We start from the raw sequence: 8,515 nt of genomic DNA, 5'->3' as shown, positions 1-8,515 counted from the left end.
TGTAAAATATAACCCCTCCCTTTAAGTTTGTGTATATATTTTTGCATGACCTGGAATTTGAACCTTAATGAAATGTTTTACCTGAAGTAAATAATGGAAATTATTAACATCTTCCTGATATCACAAGAAAAAATAAAATAGTATGACAATAGTAATATTAATAATAACAGTAATAATAATAATAATAATAATAATAATAATAATAATAATAATAATAATAAATAATAATAATAATAATAATAGATAATAAATAATAAATAATAATAATAATAAAAGTATAATAGACTCAGAGTTTTGAAAAAATAGTAAATACTAGTATTGGTACTGCAGTACATTAGTTACTTAAAAGAAAGCAACAAATTGAAGGGTGAATGAATGTTATGTTAGAGGAAGTCATGAGTTAGTAATAATAGTGAGACAAAGGATTAACAGGTGGCACTGGTTAGTCACAGGTAAAGATTGGGTATGAAGGAGGTTTGGGCAGGACTGTGTGAGGAAGCGTGAGGAGGGGTAGTAAGCAGTGCAGTGGTTGACTCCGGGTGACGTGTTTCTTCTGGAGAAAAACACTGATTGAGCAAGAGATGGTTATGCACTGTGCATCACACACTCCCACTGGTTGGCTCCCTCTCGCTGGGCTTGAGCCTGGCTGGTCTTGAATGAATGCACCCCTTAGTTCAACCAGCCCACACAACACTTGAATCCCATATCAATAAGTTGTTGTGACTCCATTTGCTACTTCAGGACCTTCAACCATATGGAAGCTGAAAAACAGTGTTGCAAAAATTAATGTCATAGCTGGACAGAGGAAGAGTTGCTAATTCTTTTGATGTATGTAACTCCATATTTGGGGAGGTGATGCTTGAGCCCCTATGGTCCTGATGTCATTTGACCTGTCTCCATAGCTGCAGTTATCCAGTTTCTCTTTAAATTTGCTTACACTAGCAACTGTAAAACTATTACAGCTTAAACTATTCCAGAGATCAGTGCTTTGGTATAGGAAACTATATTTCTTGATGTCACTGAGACATTTACTCTTCTTAATCTTTTTGCATGTCCTCTTCTACATCTTGTTCCCTTATTTACATGTATCTCCAAAACTTGTCGGTCTAACTTTTCCATACTGTTTATTGATTTGCACACTGTTATTAAGTCTCCCCTTTCTCTTCTCTCTTCCAGTGTTATTAATCTCATTCTTACAGTCACTCCTCATAAGTCTTTTCCTTCAATTCTGGCACCATCTTTGCTGCTGTCCTCTGCATTCTTTCCAGTTTCCTCAGTTGCTGCAGTGTACTCTAACTCAGGGCATAATCATGGTTGTAATTATTTTTTTCGTCATATTCATGTCCATGTAGGTAAAAGCCACTCTAATGTTACTAAAATCCTCTATGCATGGCCAAAATTCCCACATGTGCTTCTCTGGTGACAGTGTGTCCTGGATAATCACCCACAAATCCTTTTCCTTATTACTTTTCTTTATCATATCTTCCCCCTTTTTATAGTTCTATGTAGGTCTCCTTGTACTTTTCCTGTGTGTGTGTGTGTGTGTGTGTGTGTGTGTGTGTGTGTGTGTGTGTGTGTGTGTGTGTGTGTGTGTGTGTGTGTGTGTGTGTGTGTGTGTGTGTCAGATATCCACACAGCTCTACAACACACACTTGCATGCACACTGCACCCAAACCAGGCACTTAAGAAACTAAAGACTTATTGTTGTTTGAGATCCCTTAACACTCCCCATACTCTCCTTTTGTCTCATCCCACCTTTTGTCTCATCCCACAGGCATTGTCCGTGATGCTTCCTGTGCTGTGGTTCCATCGTGGCAGGCATGGAAGTGCTTCTCGCTGCGTTGCCGCCTCATGATCATTGAGAGCATAGACACAGACACAGGGGTGCGGCGCCTCTCCCCCATCGCCCTCATTGCCAACCCTGGTGAGCAATACAAGTCACCTTCTCCTCTTGTCCCCATAAATCTGTCGATGTGCCAGACTTTTATCTTGTTCCTTTAAATCTATTTACCAGATTGTCAATTCCACTTGGGATTTTTTGTAAGTGTCATTAATGCCGCCTCCTCCTCCTCCTCCTCTCCAGGCCCCAGTGGGTACGTGGACCTCCTCCTCCTCTTCCTCCTATACACGCCATGGTTCAGACATATTTTTGTACATGCGTTTATCTTATATTATTTTATTTTACTTTATTTTTTTGTTTAATTTCTATCCAGGCTCGTGTACTCGATGCCTCAGCTCACGAGGTTCACATTCACGCGCACGAGGCGGAGTGAGGTAGAGGTTCATGAAGCTTCGAGTCATTTTGTACTGGAATGCGCCGTTAGTTTCAGTTATGAGTCATTATTGCAGTAATATTGCACGTAGCTTCCTTCATCTGAATATATGCACAGTTTCTTCTCATTCCTGTGGTGTTTTCAGAATCGTTATATTCATTCTTTCTTTCACTAATTCTTTCATTCATTTGTTCTTTTTATATATATTTTTTTTTCAATATTCTGTACGTTCATATTATTATTTCATTCTTTCTTTTGCTCGTTTGTTCGTTCATTCATTCATTTATTTATTATTTCGTTTGTTCATTCACTGATTCATTCGTTGGCTTTCTTTTCATTATTTCTTACGTTCGTTCACTATTTCATTCTTTCGTTCGTTCGTTCATGCATTTATTCTTTCATTCATTCACTGTGGCACATTAAAATCAGTAGATCCTTTTGTTCGTTCGTTCATTCAATCTTTTCCTTTCTTTCATATATTATTTCATTTACTCGTTTCTTTGCCGTAGTTTATGTCAGCATTATAATGATGCAGTAAAGAAAGACAGGTAAAAAAAAAAATAGATTCTCGTAATAAAAGAATTTTCTCAATTTATGTGTTGATGCCCCGCTACATTAGAAAATAAAACAATAAAAAAAAAGGAAAACAAAAGCTGGAGTGAAAGGAAATTAGACATACTAATTACGAAATAAAAAGTATGAAGCGAAAATACAAAAAAAAAGAGAGAGAGAGAGAGAGAGAGAGAGAGAGAGAGAGAGAGAGAGAGAGAGAGAGAGAGAGAGAGAGAGTATGTGTGTGTGTGTGTGTGTGTGTGTGTGTGTGTGTGTGTGTGTTCATTTTATTCTTGAGTACCTGAGTGTTCCGCATGTGGTTCCTGCATCTTTCGTCAACCCCTGGCTGAGAACACCTGCACAGAGCATTACTTGGGACACCTGAGTCAAAGATAGTGGAGTAGAGAGAGAGAGAGAGAGAGAGAGAGAGAGAGAGAGAGAGAGAGAGAGAGAGAGAGAGAGAGAGAGAGAGAGAGAGAGAGAGAGAGAGAGAAACAAAAGCTGGAGTGAAAGAAAATTAGGTATACTAATTACAGAATAAAAACTATGAAGCGAAAATACAAAAAAGAGGAGAGAGAGAGAGAGAGAGAGGAGAGAGAGAGAGAGAGAGAGAGAGAGAGAGAGAGAGAGAGAGAGAGAGAGAGTGCGTGTGTGTGTTCTTGAATACCTGAGTGTTCTGCATGTGGTTCCTGCATCTTTCGTCACCGCCTGGCTGATAGCACCTGCGCAGAGCATTACCTGGGACACCTGAGTCAAAAATAGTGGAGTAGAGAGAGAGAGAGAGAGAGAGAGAGAGAGAGAGAGAGAGAGAGAGAGAGAGAGAGAGAGAGAGAATACTGCATATCGTTTCAGTGCAAACAACACACTCTGTATGACATTACCAAGTGACTTAAAGAATAACAAGACAAACCTGTATTGTGAGAGGGAAAAAAAAATAATAATACGTAGAGAAAATACACGAGAAGAGATTTCTACATTGTTAAAAGGAGAAAAACTTGAGAGCCCAGCTGATCATCTCTGTGGCTGTTGAAAATACTTGTGGTGAGAGAGCGGAGTTTGTTGTCGTTTCTGTATGCAAGCCATGACCATTATCCAAAAGACTTAATGTAATATGACAAAAATATATTTCTCGCACGAACCAATCCTAACAATACGCTAACCAATCAAACCTGTATACTTCGCATAAGTCGTCAGTGTACAGGTATCTTATAAACAATTACTCGTATATGTAGGTACTCATTGTATATAATTGCTCATATATCAATAGTTCATCACTAGTGTATTGTATTTATGAGGGTCTGTCTGGTTTTATGCATTGTAGCTATAACGTGTCATTAGCATTGTTGTTGTTGTTGTTGTTGTTGTTGTTGTTGTTAGTACAGTAGTAGTAGTAGTAGTAGTACCACCACCACCACCACCACCACCAGTAGTAGTAATTCAAGATCTGCATGCAAGGATAATCTTACGCATCCAAAACTCAAGCAGACAGCGCGAATTTTTAGGACTTAAAGTTCATGTATCTTTCCCCTTAATTCGATATATGTAAGCAAAAAAAAAAAAATAAATAAAAATAAATAAATAAATAAATAAAAATACTAGTAGTAATAATAATAATAATAATAATAATAATAATAATAATAATAATAATAATAATAATATATGTATAGGGAAAAAAAAAACTATGCATACAAATGCACTAGAATGATAAAACGATAGGACTAAATAATGGAAACTTGCGTCGCATCTCCACTACATTCCAAAGGCTTTTTAACAGTTGAAGGCAGACGAGTTTTTCTTTGGTTCTAGTTTTCTTGGTTCTAGTGACAGATTAACAGGATTCATACATTGTAATTAACAGAAGAAACAGTATTGAGGAGCCCGACTAATCATCTGTGTGACCTTTGAAAATAGTCGTGGTGAGAGAGCAAAGTGTTTCGGATTAAGGGCCATAGCCTACTCAACCCCCATCACCACCACCACCACCACCACCTTCCCGCTCCCTCAGCACGCGGCAGGAATCAGCTGGTGGGAGGCAAAGAGAGGTGTGTTCTGGCTCTTCTTAGTAGCTGATAAACACAGACTTTTTATCGGAGTACATCCTCTGTGTGTGTGTGTGTGTGTGTGTGTGTGTTGCGTGCTGTTCTGCGGTGGTGGTAGTGGTGGTGGTGATAACAGTGGTAATTGTTGTTGTTGCAGAAGTAGTAGTAGTTGCAGTGGAAGTTCTAGTTTTTGTTCTTGTCGTCGTCAGATCAGCAGTGGTAGTTATACTCGTCGTTTTCATTCGTAATGGTTCAGGTATTGATATAAGTGGGAGTAATAGTAGTAGTAGTAGTAGTAATTGTTGCAGTAATAGTGTTTTGTTGTTATAGTAGTGTCAAGAATGGACAATATATTTATTTTTTTCTACTTTTCCTCATCCATACCTTCATAAAGACAACAACAACATCAAAAAGACTACCACTGCCACCACACACCCCAAAAAATGAAATAAACAAATAAATAAGTAAATGAAAATTAAGCAAAAAAAAAACAAAAAAAAACAAAGAAAAAGAAGAAAAAAGAAAAAAAAAACAGATACCTAGACAGCACCAACTTAAAAACACAACCAACGAACTGTGGCCGAGATTCTGAAATCCTTCTTGCATGCATCTCCACTACATTCAAAAGGCTCTAGTATATGCTATTTAAGTTTCTGTGATTCCGGTGACATTTTAACAAGATTTCTACATTATAAACCGGAGGAACACTCGTGAGAATGCTTATTATCCAATACCAATGATTATTATTATTATTATTTTTTTTTCACGCATTTCTTATTCATATTTTCAGTTCACAATTTCAGGTTGTAGTTATGTTTTCCCTCACTTCCAGCCATGTGCAGAAGTTCTCTCTAGAGTTCCTTCCCTGTTTTCACACACAAGTCTCAACTCGTCAAAGCATCCCCTCTCCCTTGCACTCTACTCATCTATACTCGTACCTTTAGCCTTTCACCCTTCACTGCTGCGTCCCCCCTCTCTCCACTCCTAGCAATGCACTATGAATGGCCGCCAAAGGATTTTTACCATCTCGATCTGAATGATAGATGGTCTTCCCCTACTCGTGTTATATACTCGTATATACAGGATTTCTCCAAAATTCCCTTAGTGCTTCCTGGTCTTCACTACGCCTTGCTTTCCGTGTCGTGCCGTGGAATCTTTGAGTGATAACTTTGCTGTTTTTCTGTTTATTTTCTACCCTAATTATTCTTGTAATATTACTTATTTCACTTTTATTTTTCCCAAACATCAGATAAGTAAATTTTTTCCCCGAAGGACTAAACACACACACACACACAAACACACACACGAACGATGATGGTCTGCAAGGGCGGTGTTGATGGTGGTGGTGGTGATGACAGTAAATGGTGCAGGAAAGTAAAATTAGGATGGCGTTTGCAACAAAACCAGACAAACCCACCTTAAGGAGCAAGGCCACACTACTATTTACATGTCTGGGTGGGGAGGAGGAGGAGGAGAGACTGCAACAGAATAAGAGGAACTCGTTTTAATGAAGGAGAGCACATGAGTTACGTATCTGTCCATTAAGAGGAGGAGGAGGAGGAGGAGGAGGAGCACCATAATCATCACCACCACCTCTATCTCTCCCACTACAACCACCACCAGCACCACTACCAGCAGTATAAATAGAATAATTTGTAAACCCCACTCGGAAACTTGTGTCTCTTTTCCATTTCCTCCCTCACTTGTTCCTTCCTCCCCCTCCTGCTGCTTCTCCTTCTCTTGCTGCGTCCCCTGAGGATGCAACATTCATGAGTCCACGCGCGGTGACCAGGGCGGGAGGCTTAATCGCTAAATGGTAACCTTGCACTGTCCATCTGGCTTAGTGCTGGCAGTGTGAATTTGGTGTCTTCCTGCACCCTGCCCGGCCCTTCTTCATCCTCTTCCTTGATCATTCCTGTTCCTCCTTCATTTACTCCTTTCCTCCTCCCCATATTTAGTGTTTCCCATTTCTTCTTTTTTTTTTCCTTAATTCGTTCCTCATCCTCTCCCTTTCATCACTCCTATCTTTCCTTTATTTACTCCTTTTCCCCTTCTCATATTTACTGTTCCTCTTCCTTCCTTTTTCACTCCTCCTCCTTTCTTCCTACATTCGTTCCTGGTTCTCTCCCTTTAATCACTCTTACCCTTTTTCCATTTACTCCTTCCTCCATTCTCATACTGATTCCACCATTCCCTTTTTCATTCCTTCTTTTCTCTTCCTTCATTAGTCTCATCTGATCTCTTTTTTCATTGCTTCTTTCTCTTCCTCTTTCACTCATTCCTGCTTTCTTTCACGCCTCTTCTTCCCCACTATCCTTTATTCCTCTTTTCTTCAGTTTATTTTACTTCCCCCTATGCCCGATGCCTCTTTATCACTTTGTCACCATAGGGACTCCCATGTTCTTGTTTCCCGTTAGTCCCTTAACTCGTATTCCTCGTCCTCCTTCCCCTCCTCCTCCTCCTTTTTCTCTTTTTCCTTCTGTTTTTAGTGCCCTCCTTTTTGACTTCTGTTTGTTTATTTTCCTATTCTTTCCTCCTCTTCAAATCTCTCTCTCTCTCTCTCTCTCTCTCTCTCTCTCTCTCTCTCTCTCTCTCTCTCTCTCTCTCTCTCTCTCTCTCTCTCTCTCCGTCGATTTTCCAGGAAACAGACAGAAGCAAGGACTGCTAACATGCCGCAAACCATTAAACGTTGATGGGAACATGAATGCTGATCTGACCCATGGATTTCTGAGCCCTGTGCAACTCAATTCTCAGAGACCTGGTACACACTGCTCCCTCGACACCACCTGGAACGAAAGGAAGCATCCATATTTGAGCGCATCACCCCGCGTCAGGCTCCGTGCGGCTCTGACAGGGTGCAAAAATAGCAAGAGGTCTAAGCGGTGTGTTAATATTTCTGGACTCGGTTGATTTATCCTTGTAAAAATTGCGGCCACTAATCGAGCCGACCGAGGGACTGTGAAGGGAGAGGCTGTCACTTCGGGTTCCGTTATTTCGGCCCCTCTTTTATTATTCCTTCAATTTGTGGAATGCAAGGTGGTTTACGTCTCTCTTCACCTTATTGAAAGATTAGCTGATCGTGAGAAAAGCGTATCGTTCTTATACCGTATATTCGAATGGCAAAGTAACCTCTCTCTCTCTCTCTCTCTCTCTCTCTCTCTGCTCGCGGGTAATATAACGCTGCCGCTGCTTTATGGTCCTCGCGGCCTAAGTTTACCGGCCGCGAGGATAACTTACGGCCGACTAAGGCGCGTCCCTCGGAGGCTGCGGGGCTGTAGGGGCTGGAGGGACGCATGAGGGGGAGAGATGGTGTCACGAAGGGAGAGTGGATGATATGTGTGTATAGGAAGGGGAGGAGATGTATGAGAAGATGTGATGTAATGGGAGAAAGGAGGAGAATGTGAAGGGATGACTGTCGATACGGGAATGAGTTGATGAAAAGCGTCTAGAGAAAGGGATAAATGAAGGGAAGAGGCGATAAAAGCGTGTAATGGTAAAGAAAATGAGAAGGGGAAGGTTAGAGAACGTAGGAAGGATTGAAGGAAAGTGAAAGCTTGCAAAGAAAACTGGAAAAATGAGGGAAATGTGTTAAGAAGGAGGTAATGGTAAGGGAAGAAAAAAAAATTATGTAACGAAAAAGGAGCGATGGTA

The 8,515-nt window shown here is 40.3% G+C and overlaps 1 protein-coding gene across 5 annotated transcripts in view; it reads left to right on the top strand.

Moving 5' to 3' along the window:
• LOC135112402 (fibrocystin-L-like) overlaps nucleotides 1–8,515 on the top strand; it is a 126,578-nt gene that overhangs the window by 41,049 nt on the left and 77,014 nt on the right. For 4 of the 5 annotated variants that reach the window (XR_010274348.1, XR_010274346.1, XR_010274344.1 and 1 more), the window contains 2 exons: nucleotides 1,775–1,924; nucleotides 2,084–2,702. The gene's annotated coding sequence lies outside the window, so the exon portion shown is untranslated. Of the gene's footprint in view, nucleotides 1–1,774; nucleotides 1,925–2,083; nucleotides 2,703–8,515 lie in introns of those variants that run through there. The other variant, XR_010274345.1, reaches the window with a different exon arrangement.

Source organism: Scylla paramamosain, chromosome 23 (genome assembly GCF_035594125.1).
Source record: "Scylla paramamosain isolate STU-SP2022 chromosome 23, ASM3559412v1, whole genome shotgun sequence".
In the NCBI taxonomy this organism is placed as follows: Eukaryota; Metazoa; Arthropoda; class Malacostraca; order Decapoda; family Portunidae; genus Scylla; species Scylla paramamosain.
This window is presented reverse-complemented; position numbering and strand designations above follow the sequence as displayed.